Source organism: Ovis aries, chromosome 4 (assembly GCF_016772045.2).
Source record: "Ovis aries strain OAR_USU_Benz2616 breed Rambouillet chromosome 4, ARS-UI_Ramb_v3.0, whole genome shotgun sequence".
NCBI lineage: Eukaryota > Metazoa > Chordata > Mammalia > Artiodactyla > Bovidae > Ovis > Ovis aries.
The window spans coordinates 95,157,899-95,179,851 of record NC_056057.1 but is presented as its reverse complement, the minus strand read 5'-3'; the positions used below and the strand labels follow the sequence as shown (position 1 = coordinate 95,179,851).

Below are 21,953 nucleotides of genomic sequence, written 5' to 3'. Positions count from 1 at the left end.
TACATATGTGAAAAAACAAGCTTTAACACACAACTTCATAATGACTTCAGGGTGAGTGGAGGGTTTTGTGAAACCAATATTATAAGTTCATGGAAGGCAGGGCCTGGGTACTAAAGTCTCTATGAATAGCAGCCATCATAATAAATGCTTCTGGGTAATTGGTTGCACATTATAATTAGTAAAGCTAGACCCAGGCAATTACAGTTTTCATTAACTCTCCTATAGTACTCTGCTAGCCACTCATCTCTTCTCTCAACTTCCAAGCCCTCTATTCTATTCCTGTACTGAAATGCTCTTGAGCCAACTTTATTTATCAGCTTCATATTAGATTCTACCAAGGAGAGACAACAGGTTAAGATGGGAAGAAATGGAGAGAAGGGACTGCCTTGCAGTTTTCATTCCTAATCGAGTTGCTCTAATGACCAGGGATAGCCTCATCTCCCAACTCCAGCTGTGCCCCTCTCTGCCTGTTGGTTGAGCACCAGCTGCGTGACATCCCACTCGGAAGTGAGATTACCAGCTGTGTGGGGGCCCCTCTGAACTCTTAGGTTCTTCTATTCTGTTCCCCCAGCCCAAGGGGAGCAGGGGTAGCTGCTTCCCGTGTTACCTGGATTAACTCAGTGTCTGCTTTTGCTCTTCTAGTCTTCCAACACCTGTGTAACCAATTCCAGAATTAAATTCACTGAAATACCTCACATGGTTTACAGGTCCTGACTGATACAAAGGGAAGAAAATATGTAACTTTGTGAAAATTACTCAAAAGTGTCAATAAGTAGCAAAATTTTATATTGATTTAAGTCAATACAATAAAATGTATTGACATTTTTATACTATCAATGAAGTGATTTGAAGGACATTTTTGTAAGGACACCACTATGGTTTGTTTCCATATGCCGATGGACGTTGAATACAAAATCTTGAGTTTGCTTAATCACTAAAAAGAGGCTAAGTTAAGAGTATAAAATGCCTCAGGAAGAGAAAAAGGGGACATAGAAGTGAGAAGGGGGTACAGACAGGATGAGAAGGAGGAGTTATACAAACACACAAACTTTTATCTGTTTATGAGTCTATCTTACCTGCTCTTTTAATAAAGTACTTAGTAAGTCTAACATTCCAGTAAACCTCAAAATCAACATCACAATACTAAATGCCTTTTTATGGCATATATGAAAATAATAGTGACAATCACAAAAAGATCTGTTATATCATTCAGTAAATACATTGGGTCCAGAGTCTGGGCAAACGAAAGGAAATGTAGCAGTGGCAGCTGTGACCGTCATCTACCACTCTAACTTCCTGGGCAGGCTGACTACACAGGCAGATCTATGCGTATTTGCTGAAAATCAATAGGAGGGACTAACTATAATTTCCAGTGTGGCTTGCAGAGATTGAGAGTTTTGTTTTCTTGTTATACAACTAGGCCCAAGGAATTTAGTACAAGAGCATGCCAAGGGTATGCAAAGTGTCCTCTCCATTCTACCCCATTCCTGCTTGAAAGCTCATCCTCACTTCCACAGCAGGGTGGTTAAGATTACAAACTCTGGAGCCAGAGAACTGAGTTCAAGTCCTTGCTCTGCCACTCTCTACCACCTTAGACAAGTTCCACTTGACTTCCACACCGTAGTTTTAGTCTTTTAGTTGGGGAGATTAATAGAAACTACTTCATAGAATTATTCTAAGGACCAAATGAGTTTTTTGGACCAACTTTTATAAAAGGGCTCAAAATGGAACATGGTATATAATAAGTGCTAGTTAAGTGTAGGAGAAGGCGATGGCGCCCACTCCAGCGCTCTTGCCTGGAGGATCCCATGAACAGAGGAGCCTGGTGGGCTGCAGTCCATGGGGTCATTAAGAGTTGGACACGACTGAGCGACTTCACTTTCACTTTTCACTTTCATGCATTGGAGAAGGAAATGGCAACCCACTCCAGTGTTCTTGCCTGGAAATTCCCAGTGATGGCGGAGCCTGGTGGGCTGCCGTCTATGGGGTCACACAGAGTCGGACATGACTGAAGCGACTTAACAGTTAAGTGTAACCTATTATTACTAGTATTACTATTCCACATAAAGACAGATAAAGCATAGAAATCTCAAAGGGAAAGTTGGAGGATTTATTTTTACATTGGGAGAAAATTGGGAGTTTGTGATCTAAACAAAGCTGGAACACTAGAGGGTGCCACAACCAAGGAAAAACCTAAGGAGAGCACAGGGAATTTCAAGCTGTGCTTGAAATTAAAATTCGACTGGAATAAACATCCTTCTGTACTAAATAGGTGAATCTACTCCACCAAATGCTTCAAAATACATCAATTCTTCTATAGGTTCTTAGAAGAGTTGATGTATTGTCCAACAGGAATTTCTGCAATGATGGAAATGTTCTCAATTTACACTGTCCAAAATAATAACAGTCACTTAGCTAACCACATGTGCCTACTGACCACATGAAACGTGAAAATTAGTTTTAAATATTGTTAATATAAATAGCTACAACTGGCTGTTACTGCCACAATGAACAGTATAATTCTTCTACATTCTATTTTTAAGTTTTGAAATGACTTGCTTCTAATCATTGTTAAAGAATTTTCTAATAAAATAGGTTCATACAATAGTTCAAGCAAATCCATCCCTTGTGATAATTCAACGCTGCAAAGATAGGAAAAGCGACTGTCTGTGTCGCTCCCTCACCCTAAAGGTGTTCACAATCAAAAGCAAAGCTTTCTTTTACTCACTATAGAAATTTTGCCTACCCAATTCCCTGACTGTATTTCTTGGACCCTTGGTTAAAAGAGCTTAAAAAAATAAGTACAAATTGATAAAATTAACTTAGAAGGCTTTTTGCCTTTACAAGAGCCTTTTCCAGGACTTCCCTAGAGGTCTGGTGTTTAAGACTCTGTGCTTCCAATGCAGGGAACACACGTTCAAACCCTGGTCAGGGAACTAAGATCCCACAGGCTGCTCCCCAAAAGATATTTTTTTAATAAATGAAAACTTTTTCCTTAAAAAAGAAAAAATCATATTCTAGTGATAATCATCACTAAAGGCTATGGGAGCACTGAGAAGAGAGGACTACAAGGACACTGAGTAGGTATCGTGAAGGCGGGACAGAGTCTTCAGCCAGGAGTCTGTCAGGTGCCAGAATGAAAGAAGGGGGCTGGCTGCAGGCTGAGGCAACGGCTTGTGAAGGCACGTGGCAAAGCAAGAGGACGGGAGTGAATACCCAGACAGCAGACTCAGGAGTCTGGGGACCAAAGGTACACAGCTTTCAGCTGCCTTCACACCAGATTCTTTCTTTACACTGTAATTTAACCTGCTGAAAACAAAATGATTCTAAGGATAATGCTGACCCACCTGTCAAAGAGGAAAGTCGTCTCCACATTACAGCTTACAACCCTGTGTCTGTCACAGTGCCCTGAGTGAGAAGGTACCTAATGAATGTTGATGACAATGATAAAAAGGATTAGAAAATGCATTCTCAAATATTCAGATGCTTATTAACAGCTACAAATATCAATTAAAAGGAAGTGAGTTGCTGAAGTTACCGCTGGGTCAGAAACATGGTGGATAGGAAGCTTAGTATACTCAGGCATTTTCAAATGGGTAAGAATGCAGCTGGCTCTTTTTGCAGAAAAATCATGTGTCCACAGCTGCTCCCCAAATTGCCAAAAAATCAAATAAGTTGCTGTCACATGACAGCAGGATTAGAGGCTGACTCAATTTCCATTAAAGAGAAATAACATGAATTGCCCCAAGTCCCACCCCTCAGTCTCACAAGCACAAAGGACACTTTTATTCAGATCCTGCTTACTGTGAAATATAGCACTGTTGCGTGGCTGCTTCTGTAGTGGGCCTCGAGTCTGCTGGACTTGCCTTACACAGCCAACATTCAGTTAGAGCCATTTCTTAGATTTTTCAATGCATGATTTTTCTTTTGAGATAACTAGGACTTGCTTCTGGATAAAACTGTGAATGTATAAGTGTCAATACTATAGATCCAGAAACCTCTGGAATCAACCATTCTCTCATCCACTTCACAAATATTCACTGAACCTTACCGGGTACTCCTAGATTATTTTAATACACTATTTTAAGAAAAACTGGCAACTCTAATTTTTTAATCTTTAGCTTAAAAAGTTATCATAAAAGTGACACATGTTCTTTTTGGGTAACTGAAAAAACACAAGTCAGAAAAAAAAGAAAGAAAGAAATCAACACCACCTGAGATGCCACATTACCAAATTAACAATTTGGCATGCATGCTTCTGGGCTTCCCTGGTGGTTTAGGGGTGAAGAATCCACTCGCCAGTGCAGGATGTACAGGTTCAGTCCCTGGATTGGGAAGATCCCCTAGAGAAGGAAATGGCTACCCACGCCAGTATTCTTGTCTGAGAAATCCCACAGACAGAGGAGCCAGCCGGGCTACAGTCCATGAGTCCCAATTGTCAGATATCACCAAACGACTGAACAATTCATGCTTCTAGCATCTTCCCCTGAATTTCTTACATGGTTGCTCTTTTTTTTTTTTTTTTTTAGACAAAAGTGAGGCTATAGTGTATATATTGTTTTAGAAATATTTTAAAATTTACTATAGAACAGAATTTTTTATGTTATTAACATTTAAAATCATTTTTTAAAAATGTTTAAAGAGCATTCTCTATGAAAATGCATAGCAGGGATTTTACTAACTCCCTGAAGTTGTTTAGGTTGTTTCCAATTTTTCACTATTGTAAATTCAATTGTGATGACAAGTCTGATATTCAATAAATATCCATTGAATAAATGTGTAGATGAATGGTTTACTAAGTTAAGTCTTTAAGTACATACCCAATTACTTCCTTAGCTCTTAAGAGACATAAAACTTTTTGAGTATTCATACAGTTATGATTCTGGACATGGCTATTAAAGAAGGCCAAGAAATGTAATGTGGTAAAGAGTAACCTAAACATAAAGATAAGCGCATAATACTTGGGGATGGCAGACAAACTAAAAATACTAACCACAACGATGTACAGTCAAGCATGGCTCCCAGAGCCTGGAACACTGGAAAGAGGGTTAGTGCATGGGGCACTTATAACGTGATTCTACAAAACGGGGCGTTGGTGGACTGAAAGCTGATGGATCAAAAAATAAGTCTATCAATTTGAAACTATAAAGATAATTAATAAAATACTTTCAAAAATATAAATATCAAAAAATGGGGGATGGAGAAAGGAGGAAATAGAAAAAGTAACTTAAATTCTTATTTTTCATACTAAAAAAGTCCACAGATATGGTCTAAAGTTGGTAATTCAAGAAACAGAAGTTTATACATATTATTAAGCCTCATGGAAGTAATTCTAAGAGAAGCTAAAAACAAATGGTGAAATCATTTTTAAAGGTTGTCTCTGGACCATAGGGCTATGGGGTGGGAAGGAGAGAAAAGGCAGGAGACTCATGTTTTTTGTTTCCAATCATAAATTTTCCTCTGCTATAATTTATTAGGAAGTACAAAGAATACCCTAATATAATTGGCTGAAAACCTGTAATTATTCACTTTGGATCCCCTAACTATATATGTCTTCTTATCTTGATAACCAGTCAGACCTAGATGCTCACAAAGAGTTATTTTTAGCCAGATGCCTAAGACCTTGGAGGCCAACTAGTCTGATATTCTCATTTTACAGACTAAGATGCAGAAAGGCTGAGACCCAAAGTCACAGCTCTACTTCGCAGCAAAATCAAAATTTGAACCCACATCTCCGGCCTTCTAATCAAGTGTTCCTCAAACCTCCCTACTTTGTCCCAGAGCACAGTCTCTGACCATAACATGCTTGGGCATGTTAACTCTATCCCACACTATTCTGTGTATATCTTCAATCCAAGATTTGGATCTTACCGATTGGTCAGAAAACTAACCAATCTGATCACATGGACCACAGCCTTGTCTAACTCAATGAAACTATGAGCCATGCCGTGTAGGGCCACTCAAGACAGACAGGTCATGGTGAAGAGTTCTGACAAAACGTGGTCCACTGGAGAAGGGAATGGCAAACCACTTCGTATTCTTGCCTGGAGAACCCCATGAACAGTATGAAAAGGCAAAAGATAAGACACTGAAAGACGAACTCCTCAGGTCAGTAAGTGCCCAATATGATACTGGAGATCAGTGGAGAAATAACTCCAGAAAGAATGAAGAGATGGAGCCAAAGCAAAAACAACACCCAGTGGATGTGACTGGTGATGGAAGTAAAGACCAATCCTGTAAAGAGTAGTACTGCATAGGAACCTTGAATGTTAGGTCCATGAATCAAGGCAAATTTGAAGTAGTCAAACAAGAGATGGCAAGAGTGAACATCGACCTTTTAGGAATCAGTGAACTAAGATGGACTGGAATGGGTGAATTTAATTCAGATGACCATTATATCTACAACTGTGGGCAAGAATCCCTTAGAAGAAATGGAGTAGCCATCATGGTCGACAAAAGAGTCCAAAATGCAGTACTTGGATGCAATCTCAGAAACGACAGAATGCTCTCCGTTCATTTCTAAGGCAAACCATTCAGTATCACAGTAATCCAAGTCTACGCCCCAACCAGTAATGCTGAAGTTGAACAGTTGAAGAAGCTGAAGTTGAACAGTTCTATGAAGACCTATAAGACTTTCTAGAACTAACACCCAAAAAAGATGTCCTTTTCATTACAGGGAACTGGAATGCAAAAGTAGGAAGTCAAGAAATACCTGGAGTAACAGGCAAATTTGGCCTTGGAGTACAGAAGGAAGCAGGGCAAAGACTAATAGAATTCTGCCAAGAAAATGCACTGGTCATAGCAAACACCCTCTTCCAACAACAGAGAAGACTCCACACATGGACATTAGCAGATGGTCAATACTGATATCAGATTTATATTCTTTGTAGCCAAAGATGGAGAAGTTCTATACAGTCAGTAAAAACAAGACTGGGAGCTGACTATGGCTCAGATCGTGAACTCCTTATTGCCAAATTCAGACTGAAATTGAAGAAAGTAGGGAAAACCACTAGACCATTCAGGTATGACCTAAATCAAATCCCTTATGATTATATAGTGGAAATGAGAAATAGATTCAAGGGTTTAGATCTGACAGAGTACCTGAAGAACTAAGGATGGAGGTTTGTGACATTGTACAGGAGTCAAGAGATCAAGACCATCCCCAAGAAAAAGAAATGCAAAAAGGCAAAATGGTTGCCTGAGGAGCCCTTATAAATAGCTGTGAAAAGAAGAAAGCGAAAAGCAAAGGAGAAAAGGAAAGATATTCCCATTTGAATGCAGAGTTCCAAAGAATAGCAAGGAGAGATAAGAAAGCCTTCCTCAGTGATCAATGCAAAAACATAGAGGAAAACGAGACTAGAGATCTCGTCAAGAAATTTAGAGATACCATGGGAACATTTCATGCAAAGATGGGCTTAATAAAGGACAGAAATGGTATGGCCCTAACAGAAGCAGAAGATACTAAGAGGTGGCAAGAATACACAGAACTGCACAAAGAACATCTTCATGACCCAGATAATCACGATGGTGTGATCACTCACCCAGAGCCAGACATCCTGGAATGACAAGTCAAGTGGGCCTTAGGAAGCATCACTATGAACAAAGCTGGTAGAGGTGATGGAATTCCAGTTGAGCTATTTCAAATCCTAAAAGATGATGCTGTGAAAGTGTTGCACTCAAGATGCCAGCAAATTTGGAAAACTCAGCAGTGGCCACAGGACTGGAAAAGGTCAGTTTTCATTCCAATCCCAAAGAAACGCAATGCCAAACAATGCTCAAACTACTGCACAACTGCACGCATCTCACACGCTAGTAAAGTAATGCTCAAAATTCTCCAAGCCAGGCTTCAACAGTACGCAAACCGTGAACTTCCAGATGTTCAAGCTGGACTTAGAAAAGGCTGAGGAATCAGAGATCAAATTGCCAATATCTGTTGAATCATGGAAAAAGGAAGCGTGTTCCAGAAAAACATCTACTTCTTCTTTATTGACTATGCCAAAGCCATTGACTGTGGATTACAACAAACTGTGGAAAATTCCTAAAGAGATGGGAATACCAGACCACCTGACCCGCCTCCTAAGAACTCTGTATGCAGGTCATGAAACAACAGTTAGAACCGGACATAGAACAACAGACTGGTTCCAAATTGGGAAAGGAGTACATCAAGGCTGGATATTGTCACCCTGCTTATTTAACTTATATGCAGAGTACATCATGAGAAACGCTGGGCTGGATGAAGTATAAGCTAGAATCAAGATTGCCAGGAGAAATATCAATAACCTCAGATATTAAGATGACAGACACCATCCTTATGGCAGAAAGTGAAGAACTAAAGAGGCTCTTGATGAAAAGTCAAAGAAAAGAGTAAAAAAGTTGGCTTAAAACTCAACATTCAGAAAACTAAAATCATGGCATCTGGTCCTATGACTTCATGGCAAACAGATGGGGAAACAATGGAAACAGTGACAGACTTTATTTTGGGGGGTTTCAAACTGCAGCGGGTGACTGCAGCCATGAAATTAAAAGACACTTGCCCCTGGAAGAAAAGTTATGACCAACCTAGACAGCATATTAAAAAGCAGAGACATTACTTTGCCAACAAAGATCCATCTAGTCAAAACTATGGTTTTGACTATAAAGAAAGCTGAGCACCAAAGAATTGATGCTTTTGAATCGTGGTATTGGAGAAGACTCTTGAGAGTCCCCTGAACTGCAAGGAGATCCAACCAGTTCATCCTAAAGGAAATCAGTCCTGAATATTCACTGGACGGACTGATGCTGAAGCTGAAACTCCAATACTTTGGCCACCTGATGAGAACTGACTCACCAGAAAAGACCCTGATGCAGAGAAAGATTGAAGGTGCGAGGAGAAGGGGATGACAGAGGATGAGATGGCTGGATGGCATCACCAACTCAATGGACACGAGTTTGAGTAAACTCTGGAAGTTGGTCACGGACAGGGGAGGCCTGGCATGCTGCAGTCAATGGGGTTGCAAAAGTTGGACAGGACTGAGCAACTGAACTGAACTGAACTGACAGGCCAGTGAATTTGCATTATAAAATATGCACATGGAATTGATTTTTCAAACTGCATCTGCAGTCACTAATCCCAGTCCCTCTAACAGGTCTTCCAGTCCCCTCACCCTTCAACGCCCACCATCTCTGCCTTAGTGTGCATGCTCAGCTGCTTCAGTCATGTCCCACACTTTGCAGCCCTATGGACTGTAGCAAGCCAGACTGCTCTGTCCACGAAATTCTCCAGGCAAGAATACTAGAGTGGGCTGCTGTGCCCCACTTCCGGATCTGGGATCTTCTCAACCCAGGGATCCAACCCACATCTCTATGTCTCCTGCACTGGCAGGCAGGTTCTTTACCACTAGCGAAAGAATAGTTTCTACAAACTGGAAGACCTGACAGCATTCTTCCCTGCCACAGGAATGAATGCAACTCATAAGCTGCCAAAGCAATGTCTTTCAAAGCCACTGTCTTCCGTCAACACCAGGGTGGTCAGTTGGTTTCATGTTTTTCTTCATTTGTAGTAAATGACTTATTTAGCTAACTACCCACTCCTACCTCCAAAAGGTAGAAAGAGAACAAAATTGTTGCTGTTTTGTTTTAAAAAAGAGGACAAGGGACCTACTTCTTGGGGTAAAAAATGAAGAACTGAGCTCACATTTTAATGCTTGTAATCATTATACCATTTTATAAAAAATATTTTAAATTTAATTTTAAATGGTATGAAAGTCCCTACTATTTATATAAATTATTTGCATAATTATTTATATAAATTTAGAAATTTTTTTTAAAAACATGTAAAAATGGGAACCAGATTAGTCACTAGAAATTAAGTATTTGCAGAAGGGTCAAAATCTAAAAACCAAAACCCCAATACTAAATGCATTTTACATAAATTGTATATAATTTATGGATACTGTATTATCTCATTAGTTTAAAATAAATAACACTTAAAGCATGCTTTCTCACACATGGAGTTACACATAATGAGATCAATGGGGCAACAGCAATACTGATTAATACTGAAAAGCAGGCTAAGCAGTGAGCCTAACACTCATCACTTCCTGGTTTACTTCCTGCATTTTACTTCCTCTGATCCACTGTGAAACTGAAGGCTAAGGGACACATACATACAGTCTGATGGTGGCAGCATCAATTGAAATTTAAAAAGTCAAACAATGTATATGAAAACACCTTGTAACTGCAATATGCTACAGAAACATAAGGCATTATTTTGCTTTATTTTACTGTGGAGTAAGAAAATGAAGCAGAATCGGAAATGACTGTTGCCATCTGTCCCTACAACCATCCACCCGGCACTGGAGTACCAGGATCATAAGGGTAGGATCATAAGCAGTTCCAGGTCTATTCAGAGAGAACCCATATAAACCAAAGCAGCCCCTCATACCTGTTTTGTTTGGTTTGCACTGTTTTTTGTTTGGTTTTTCAGTGTGAACAAATTGCCAACATTTTAAAACAGAGAGAATAAAAATTCCAAATTTCTGACTTTTCCTAAAAAATCAGGACAATCTGGGTAAGCCAGTAAGCAGTACTGTGTTAAAGCTTGGGCTGGAGAGTCAGTTCTGTCATTTGCTAGAGCAGTTACACTTAACCTCTCCATGTACAGCAGTCACTCTATTTATAAACTGGTAATAATGTATTAATACCTTCCCCATAGTGTTAATGTCAGGATTAAATGAAATGAAATAATTAAGGACTTGGTAGAGTGCCCCCACCTCCATTAAATGCTAATTTTTATTATCATTTCAAACTGGCAACAACTGACTAAGTGGAGAGAGAAGAACATGCTCTTACCAACAAGATCTCTTCAAGATGTCCACTCCTGGACTGCCTTGACCATTTACAATGCCCACTCGTTCCAGCACTGGAGATTGCAAATTCTAATAGCAACAAAGACTCAACAACGCAATGTATAAAAAGGAGAGGGTAGATAATCCAATCAATCAACAAATATTTAAGAAGACATATAGACGGCTAAAAAGCACATGAAAATGTGTTCAACATCCCTAAGCATCAGAGAAGTGCAAATCAGAACTATAATGAGGTATCACTTCACACCGATCAGAATGGTAATCATTGAAAAAAAACCTACAAATAATAAATGCCAGAGAGTGTATGGGAAAAAGGGAACTCTCCTATACTGTTGGTCGAAATGTAGAATGGAGACCGGTACAGAGGTTCCTCAAAAAATTAAAAATAGAGCTACCGTATGATCCATTAATCCCACTCCTGGGCATACATCTAGAGGAAACCATAATTTAAAAGATAAATGCACCCCAATGTTCACTGCGGCACTATTTACAATACCCGGGACATGGAAGCAACCTAAATGCCCATCGACAGACAAATGGACAAAGAAGATGTGGTGCATCTATGCAACGGAATATTACTCAGCCATAAAAAAGAATAAAACAATGCCACATGCAGCAGCATGGATGGACCTAGAGAATTTCATACTGAGAGAAGCAAGTCAGACAGCGAAAGACAAACATCATACTCTATTGCTGATATGTGGAAACCAAAAAGGAGATGCTGGAGAAGACTCTTCAGAGTCCCTTGGACAGCAAGGAGACCAAAGCAGTAAATCCTAAAGGAAATCAACCCTGAATATTCATTGCAAGGACTGATGCTGAAGCTGAAGCTCCATATTGTGGCCACCTGATGCAAAGAGCCAGTTCATTGAAATAGACCCTGATGCTGGGAAAGACTGAGGGCAGGAGGAGAAGGGGGCGACAGAGGATGAGATGGTTGGGTGGCATAACTGACTCAATGGACATGAATTTGAGCAAATTCCAGGAGACAGTGGAGGGCAGGGAAGCCTGGTGTGCTGCAGTCCATGCAGTCTGGGCTCACCGAAATCATTCCTTTCGTATGTATCTCAGCTATCTGGGCCAGTATCCTGTCGCAAAGAGTTGGACACAACTTAGAGACTGAACAACAAAAAGGGGTACAAATGAACTCATCTGCAAAACAGAAAGAGTTACAGATGTAGGCAACGAACTTATGATCACCAAGGGGTAAGGGGGGAGAATAAACCGGGAGACTGGGGTTGGCATACACATACTTCTATACATAAAATAATAAATAAGGATCTACTGCACAGCACAGGGGACTCCACTCAATCGTGAGCCTGGCGACTTAGAAAACAGTCACAATCTTAAAGTTGAGAGGTATGCTTTATTCAGTGGAAATTTTTAGGACTTCAAGCCCAGGAGACAGCATCTCAAATAACCCTGAGAGAACTGCTCCAAGGAGGTGGGGGCAGGTGGGGGGCGCAGAGAGTCAGGTTACACAGAACTTTGAAACAAAGAACAGGCAGTCTGAACATCAAAAAGTATTTTTGTGAAGTAAAGAAAACCGGGTATTTGGCACTTTTCCCTTTTCTATGTATGGGAAGAGGCAAGAGTCTGGGCTCACTGAAATCATTCCTTTCGTATGCATCTCAGCTATCTGGGCCAATATCCCGTGTTTTTCCTCAGTGCTCACTGTAGGGAGTGGCTGCAGCCTCATGGCTGCCAGATCACAGGTATTATTTTGCTTCCTGGTTCCCCTTAGGGCTCAGAAATTCACATTTGGAGGGTCGAAATTGCTGATGACTGTGACATCCTTGTTTACTGATATGGCAGGAATACTCCATTTCTCAACCTATATGGGAAAAGACAAAGAGTGGATATATGTGTGTATATATATAACTGGTTTACTTCGCTGTACATCTGAAACTAACACAACATTGTAAATCAACTATACTCCAACAAAAAAAAAAATAAAAAAAAATTTTTTTTAATTTACAGGGAACCAGGTTCTAGGAAAGAGACACAGTGATAAGCAAGAAGGCAGAGTCTCATCTCAAAGAACTTACATTCCAGAGGAAGGAGCCATGACAATAAAGACATAAAGGAAAAAATAAGAATTTCTGCTATGCAGAGGATAAAGTAAGGCAATACGATAAGAAAATGGCTGCGGAGGGGGGGTGGTCTCTGATGAGGCACATTTGATTTGTGACCTGAATGGGTAAGGAGGCAGTCAGAGGAAGAGTCTGGTGAAAAGGGAAACAGCAGAGGGAGATAAGATTGGAAAAAATCAAGTAAGGCCTTTATAGGCCTTGGAAAGGAGTTTGGATTTTATTCCGATCAGGAAAGATGTTACAGAAGTAGCTATTTGAGAAGTGTCATTGGGAGCAGGAAGGCGGCTGCGCGGAAGTATTCAGAGCAGAGGAAACAATGTAACATATGGAGCAGGACCAAGCGAACTTATACCAGAGGTTCAGCTGGGGGGAAGCCAGATGCTGGGGGCCTTATGTACTGTACAAATAATAAAATAATTTATTTTATTATTTGTAAAATTATTATTTGTAAAATAATTTGTACTTCATCTTATAGCTCAGTGGTACTCAATATTACCGAAGATCCATTTATAACAACCAAAGGAAGGAAGGGAGGGATGGTCTGGGAAGGAAGCAGGGAGTGGGGTGGGGGGAACAAATTTTCTATGAAAAGAGTATACTATAAATCACTTGAAAGTGGAGGTCGCTCAGTCATGTCCAACTCTTTGCGACCCCATGGACTATCAGTTCATGGAATTCTCCAGGCTAGAATACTGGAGTGGGTAGCCTTTCCCTTCTCCAGAGGATCTTCCCAACCCAGGGATCAAACCCAGATCTACTGCATTGCAGGCGGCTTCTTTACCAGCTGAGCCACAGGGAAACCCATAAATCACGTAGTTTATTTGAAAACGCAAGTGTAAGCAATACTTTTGAGAGAGACAGTATTTGTCGGTTCAGTCTAGGAATAACCACAAGGCATGAAGGCCCACTGCAGTAACTCCTGGTCACCCTTAGGGTTCTAGACTGCAGGATGAAGCATTACTAAAGGTGGCAAGGAGCAAACAGTCCTCCAGGCGTGTGAAGAATCACCTGGAGAGGCAGAGGCTAGAGGCAGTCCAACTGGTCAGGTAACTAATTCAATGGCCAATCAGGCAGGGTTAGTGGGGCCCTGAATTAAGAAAATGGAGATGGAGAGCATGTGTGAAATACTTAGGGGGTGAAAATGGAAAGGATTTAGTGAACAACTTGATGAGAACAGTGAAGAAAAGCTAAATCCAGGATGACGCCAGTGTTCTGGCCTGGGTTCAAGAGTGGCTTATTAACCAAGGTAGAAGAGTCAAAGAGCAGATTTGCAGGGGAGGACAGCGCATGACAATATTTACAGGAACTGTCCAAAGAGATACCCAGATCTGGAGCTGTGATGCACGGATGCCTCTGATGCAGGTGTCATTTGAGACTTATCAAAAATGAGATGGTAATGAAAGCACAGAGCATGAATAAAACTGGCCAGGAATGATTAATGTAAAGTAGGTGATAAAAGAAGCAAAGGAGACTATTCAAAGGAACATATTGAGGAAGGAAAAAAACAACAAGTGAAGACAAGTAAGAAGCTGGAAGGAAAAAAATCAGAATCAGGAGATAGCAAGTGTCATGGAGGGCAAGTGAGAGAAGTCAATAACATCAAATGCAGTGGAAGAAAAACTGAGATGACTTGCCAAGAAATTAAAATCATTCAATCAACATATGCATAAAAATCACCTACCGCGTGTCAAGCATTGATGCAGACACAGAGGAAAGAGCAATGAATTTTTTAAAAAGTACTCCCCTTCTTGGGTTTTACATCCTACCAGAAGGAGATAAACTAAACAAATATATACACAATATTTTAGGGAGTAGAGAGGTGGGGACGAGAGAGGCTGCAGGCCAAGAAATGCCTTTCTGACCATATCTGAGCGCAGATCTGTAGGGAGTGAAGGAGACAACATGAAACACGTGGGGGAAGAGTATACAAGGCAGCAAGAATAGCAAATGCAAAGATGGTGAGACAGGAGCATGTTTGGTGTGATCAAGGAACAGCAAACTGGCCCATAAACCTGAAGCACCCTAAGCTAGGGGAGAAGAAGCAGTGAGATTAGCCAGGCTCAAACCTGTGGGACCTTGAAGGCTACATAAGATCTTTGGATTTTACTCTGAATGAGATGGAAAATCTTTGGAAGGTTTTAAGCAAGGGTGAAGATGTAAACTGATTTTCTGGGCTGGTATTTGAGAGTAGACTGAAGGGAGTAAAGGGTGGAACCAGGAAGACCAATTATAAGGATTCTGCAAGATGAGCATGGCTTGGACCAGGATAGCAGCATCAGAGGTGATAAGAAGTAGTTAGATTCTGCATGTTTTGAGGATACAGCTGTCAGGATTTCCTGACAATTGGGATGCAGGGTACAGTAAAAGAGAGTAGTCTAAAACTGATTCCAAGGTTTTTGGTTTGAGCAGCCAGAAGAACTTAATAGCTATTTACTGGGATGGGAATGAATGTCAGAGGAACAACTGAGATGTCCATTATATACCCACAGGAAACTGTGGAGTGGCATGTTGTGAACTGGAGGCTATTTTTAAACTGCTTTTAGGTGCTTTTAAATGTTCTTAAACATTTATTTTTGCTCCTTTTTGGAAGAATATAATTAAGACCTGCACTTGCATTCTTAAAAATACTGAGATAAACATTTATTATTTGGGTTCATTCATTTCTGGACAAATCGGCTATAAAAGTGCCATTATTACCCTTTCTAAGGTAACAACATAACACTAGGTCACAATTACTTATCGTATCAGATTTCTGTCAAATATTTTTCTTTATGGATGTCAAAACAGTCCATGAAAACAGGATAAGTAACAATGCTGGAGAGATTCAAGGATATACTCTACAAATTACTATGTGACTAGTCTTTCTTTTTTTTTCTTTTCTTTCTTTCCCTGATAGCTGTAGTGTAGGCAAAAAGAAGCCAGAACTTGGAATCAGTAATGCCTGGTTTTGATTTCTAGTTGCATAACCTTGGAATAAAATCATAAAATCTCTATGAGCTTCTGTTTGATCATCTGCAAAACTGACAAGGATGATGCCTACCTCATAGGGTAGTAATGGTAATAACAGCTAACACTTATTGACCCTTAACTACATGCTAGGTGCTTTTCTAAGGACTTTTACATATACAATGACATTATAATGTATTATGTAATCCTCATGGCTCTAGGATCACTGTCATGATGCAGTGAGGCACAATGAGGTTAAATAATTGTTCTAAAGCAAATAGTAAATGATAGAAACAAAATTCAAGGTCTGTCGGTGTGCCTAACAGTGCTTTACGATTACTAAAACATGTTCATATCTTGTTTTTAAAGGTAGGTACAACACAGTATTGGGCTTTGCCAGTGGCTCAGCGATAAAGAATCCACCTGCAATGCAGGAGAGGCAGGAGACGCTGGTTTGATCTTGGGTCAGGAAGATTCCCCTGCAGAAGGGAATGGCAACCCACTCCAGTGTTCCTGCCTGGAAAATTCCACGGACAGAGGAGCATGGCTGCCAGGCTACAGTCCATGGGGTCACAAAGTCAGACACGACTAAGCACACACACAACACAGCATTAGACTGAACAATGTGAAACTGCTTTTTAAAGATCCGAAACTTCAGCAATTTCATATGGTTCAACCAAAATTATTATGCTATAGCCACTTTAAAAAATGAAATGTGAAAATATTTTTTAACTGTAAAACATTAGGGAAGGTATCATTTTTAAGCAACAATAGATAGATCCTCACTAAGAATTAACACAATTGTGAAAATGAAAGTGGTAAGAAAGGGAACAGACAGTAAATATGACCACTAGTGGTTGAGTCAAATTGCAATCAATGATTATAGCCAGTCAAAAGTCCGTTATATATCCAGCCCAGGTTTCCACTGCAGCCTTGGTATGTTTGAGGATTAACTGTCTGAAAGATATGGGGACAATCTTAAGCTGACATAATTTTCCCCTTGGAATATTTATCTTTTCATTCAACCCATTAGAAAGTAAACTCATGGGGGCAAACATTTTTCTGTTTTATTCAGTGTTAACCCCAGCATCTAGAACTGTTCAAGGCTCCCAATAATCACTCAAATTTGTTTACTGAATGAATGAGAAATCAGAACCTCCTAAATTGGACAATAACATATGATATACATTTTAAGACAAAGATGAAGAATACTCAAGAGATTTTGTATAAATAACAATAAACAAACCTTTTTAAATAGCAAAATAATGGTCCCTACCAGAAACACTTCAGTGTCAGACATCTAAATCTGAATAGTACCTATTCAAAAATAAAAATCTCCATATTTACATAATCCATTAAAACAAATTATATATTGAATTCCTTCCAAAATTAAAACTAGAATAGCATATAATCAAAGTTTTAAAATCTTAGAATCCTAGATAAGGAAATAAAGTTAGAGAAAAGTAAAAAAGCACATATGTTTCAAGAATAAAATTTGCAAAGTGATTGAATATAAAATTAAAATGACTCCACTTCAAACTGGGAATAACATTTCCATTTTAGAATTTGTTTAACCTGTACAAGATATGCCTAAAGTTAAAAGACGAGGGAGAAATGCTATCCTAAGTCTCTAAAGAAATATAAGCTACTTAAAAAACATTTACACTATATTTCCTGCTCAAAAAAAATCACCAGAATTTTTCCATGACTACAGAAATGTTGCATCTGTTTAGAAGAAGTTACTTGAAAAATGACAGAACGCTGTACAAAAAAAGTAATAACCATCCTATAAGAATAAAAAAATAAATATTTTTCCCTACCAATTTCTCAACGTGATCTTTGATAAAATTCCAAGAAACAAAAGGGGGAAAGGGACCATCAAATGTAATTTACCATATACATTTAGTAGCAGCCGCTTAGTCCTGGCCACAATAGACACCCCGCAGCTGCCTGTCAAACCACCAAAAGCTGCTTGTCACCCACCTTCCTAGGCGCTTAGAACTAAGCTCACTTGGGTCAAAACAAGTCAACTAACTGCTTTTCTCATCAGTAGTAATATACTGGAATAAAAGTATAATTCTGTCTGCCAAGATTTTGTTCTTAAGAACAGTCTTGTAACTATTAAAGGGGACACCAAATTAAAGCTATTGCCTAAAACAAAAGGGTTATCTGTATCTATAGCTTCACTGGGATAATACTTCTGAGGTTGTGATGTATAATCTAACCCGAGGAAAGAGAAGCAACTGGAAAAAAATAAATATCACAACCCCAAAAAAGAGTTAATAAAGAGTAAACTGCTGAAACAAATGAGTATACCAGTAATAAGATATAAATAAAAGTAGGTTCACACTTTAGAACAGAGTCCACCTGTTGTGTGTGCAATAAGGAATATTCCTCTGACTGTTTAGTTACAGATCACTGGTCAGAGAAATACTACAGAAGTATTAAAGGATGAAGTAGACTGATAGGCACTGACACAGAAAAATGTCCACAATATACTGCTATTAACTGGGAAAACAAATAAACAAAACAAACGGACAACAAAAACAAAAAGCCAGGGTAAAAAATCTGCTAGAATGAATGTAGTCTCATTAGAAAAACAAAAGTTACAGATATGATTATGGAAAAACAAAAAAATCTAGAAAGGTACATTGAAGCTGTCAAGAATGCTTTTCTGCTGTCCACAATGAAATCATGAAGACTTTTTACAGACTTTTTCCTCCTTTTATGTAGTTACTTTTACAATAGGGGGATGATGAGTGGGGGGTTAATCCCAGATCTGGGACAGAAAAGACAAACAGCATGATAAGCCCCTCGACCCTTCAGTGAATGAAAAATCTGAGGGTGACCTCTAAGCTCATGGAATCAGAGAGACTCATATATAGACCATCAAAACTACCCAATGTCCTCTGAGAACTTTCTTTAAACAGAATCCAAAGTAGAACTTCAAAATGTAAGACAAAAGTAGAACACTTCCTATTGAGAAGGAGCTGGGGAATGCTGACAGCATAGGTATTCATCCCCCTCACCTCCTGCAGTACCCTCTGAAGCTCCTTAGGACTCCACAGAGGACAAGTGAAAGCTCCCTGATTATTCAAATCTCCCATCATGCAGTTGGGAAACTATCACCCAAGAATCAGCCTCCTGTTAATGAGGCCTTAGAGATTGGCCCCAGGGTCATGTTATATACTAGGCACGATAGCCACAGTCCTTGGGACTTGCAAGCTTTTCAAACGCACACAGAAAAGTTTAGAGAAAAATGAAAACACAGAAGAATTGGCTTCAAAATACCAAAAGAATGAATAATCAATATTAATAAATGTCAAAGAAAAATAGCTATAAAGCTTCTTAATGTTCAACATGATTCAGGCACACTATGGTTTCCTAGGGGCTCTGCAAATGTATGTCTTTCTATTGTTTGAGGTGCATGTTTAGCTATACAGATTCATCAAAGAAACACAAGATGGCATCTGCCACTGAGAAAGACAAGTGGGGGAAAAAAGGCAACAATTGTTTTGGAAACTGAAAAGAAACAGAAAAGATACGTTAATCAAATAGGTGGATAACTAGAGATGCAAGAAATAGGAAAGTCTGCACTTGAAGGGTAAAATCAAATTCCAAAAAACTCAAACAGCCTAAATGAATGAGTAAAACCTCACAGGATAAATTTTAACAAGCATAAACATAATATTCTGAACTGTGGCTTAAAAAACCCCATTGCAGAAGAACACAGGATGATGAAGACTTGTGTCATCATCATAGAAAAACAAAACAAAACACTCAAGGGAGTGCTGATTCACACTAAATTCAGTATGGAAATAAGAATCATGACAAGCATCATATGCAGACTGTGGATAATAAAGGTGCTTTCTGCATCAGCTTGATCACACTTGTATTTAGTGCTGGGCACTTTTTTTAGGAAAACCTATTTTTATTCTTATACTTTGATTAGAAGAAAATGAACAGTAATTTAAGGTAGGTGTGAAAGGATATTCTACCTGCAAGTCACCCTCCCTTCCCTTACCACTCAATATTCACAACTGTCTCTAAAGTCAGGAATCGTATTTTTTGAGGGGCGGATTATGTTTTTAAATTGTCATTTTGGGAGCATTTTTATCACCTCAAGACCAAATTTCATAACTGGGCATTTCCTGTTGTCATTGTACTGTGAGCACTTTACTTTTTAAAGATGTTAAAAATTAAAAGTACATTGGGACTGTGAAAAAGTCAATTATTATAAGGAATGGTTGAAAAAAATGGAGATGTCTAAACCTAGAGAAGAAACGGCTTTACCGAAAATGACCTCTCATTTAACATTAAAGAATTATTAAAAGGAATTATAAATATTATGTGACCTCAATAAGAACAAATGGGCAAGAAGTTAAGGTAGGCAAGGCAGAATTCCTGCAAACAGATCATTCTTCTAATAGGTGTGTGAAGACAGAGCTGGTTGTTGCTAGGAAGCAATGAGCTTTCCCATCAATAGGCATCCTCCTGCAAAGCAAAGACAACCACTGGGGGGCACTGGAGAGGTGGGTTTGCACCTATCCTAACAAACTAGCATGCAGAAAGTAAGGAGGAAAACAAAACAACTCCAAGATTCTGCACCAGAAGATTTTCAACCATGAGGTCCAAAATGTGTATTAGGAAGACTGTCTCAGGTGAACTGGATACATACCCAAATAAGATCTGATATAGTCCTACTGATACACAATTCTGCTGCAGTTTGGGGCATGTACAAATGCACACACAAACAGAATTATATCGATTATATAGCTCTTTAACTAAAAGTCTGGTCCTCTTTAAGAACTTTAACAGTGGGGCTTCCCTGGTGGTTCAGCAGGTAAAGAATCTGCCTGCAATGCAAGAGACTAGGGTTGGGTCCCTAGGTAGGAAGATCCTCTGTAGGAAGGCATGGCAACCCATTCCAGTATTTTTGCCGAGAAAATCCCATGGACAGAAGAGGAACCTGGCGGGCTACAGTCCATAGGGTAGCAGAGTTGGACATGACTGAAGCGACTTAGCACACACGTATGTTCTTCTTGGTTTTAACTCATTTCTTCTTAGTGCTAAATAATATCCAACTGCGTGGAGGTACCCGTTATCAATTCTTTCTTTCATGGGTTGTGCCTTTGGTGTATGTTTTTGTCATCACCATACTCAAGGTCATCTAAATTTTCTCTGATGTTATCTTCCATGAGTTTCATAGTTTTGTTTCACACTTAGGTCTATGATGCATTTTGAGTTAATTTGTATAAAGAGTATGAAGTCTGTGTCTACATTCATTTTTTGGCTGGTATATATCCAGGTGTTCCAGCACCGTTTGTTGAAGAGACGATCTTTCCTCCATCGTATTGCCTTTGCTCCTTTGTCAAAGATCAGTTGACTATATTTATAGGAATCTATTTTGGGGCCCTCTATTCTGTATCACGATCTATTCATCTGTTCTTTCACCAATTCTGCATAGCCTTGATTACTATAGTTTATAGTGGGTCTTCGGAGATGGCAATGACACCCCACCCCAGTACTCTTGCCTGGAAAATCCCATGGACAGAGGAGCCTGGTAGGCTGTAGTCCATGGGGTCTCTAGGAGTCGGACACAACTAAGCGACTTCACTTTCACTTTTCACTTTCATGCACTGGAGAAGGAAATGGCAACCCACTCCAGTGTTCTTGCCTGGAGAATCCCAGGGACAGGGGAGCCTGGTGGGCTGCTGTCTATAGGATCGCACAGAGTCGGACATGACTGAAGCAACTTAGCAGCAGCAACAGCAGCGTAGTGGGCCTTGAAGTCAAGCAGTGTTGGTCCTCTAACTTGGTTCTTCTTTAACAATGTATTAGCTATTCTGGGTCTTTTGCCTCTCCATATAAACTTTAGAATCAGTCTGTTGATATCCATAAAATAACTTGGTGGGATTTTAATTGGGACTGCACTGAATCTACAGATTAAGGGGGAAAGAACTGACATCTTAACACTACTGAGTCTTCCTATCCATTAATATCTATTTTAGCTCTTCTTTCATTAGAGCTTTGTAGTTTCCCTCATATAGATCTTGAACATATATTA

The 21,953-nt window shown here is 39.5% G+C and overlaps 1 protein-coding gene across 10 annotated transcripts in view; it reads right to left on the bottom strand.

Moving 5' to 3' along the window:
- NRF1 (nuclear respiratory factor 1) overlaps positions 1 to 21,953 on the bottom strand; it is a 127,313-nt gene that overhangs the window by 88,384 nt on the left and 16,976 nt on the right. For 2 of the 10 annotated variants that reach the window (XM_060414825.1, XM_060414828.1), the window contains exon 2: positions 3,348 to 12,681. The exons of 5 other annotated variants lie outside the window; for them this stretch is intronic. The gene's annotated coding sequence lies outside the window, so the exon portion shown is untranslated. The remainder of the gene's footprint in view (positions 1 to 3,347; positions 12,682 to 21,953) is intronic. 3 more of the 10 variants (XM_060414827.1, XM_060414826.1, XM_012177111.5) reach the window with 3 other exon arrangements.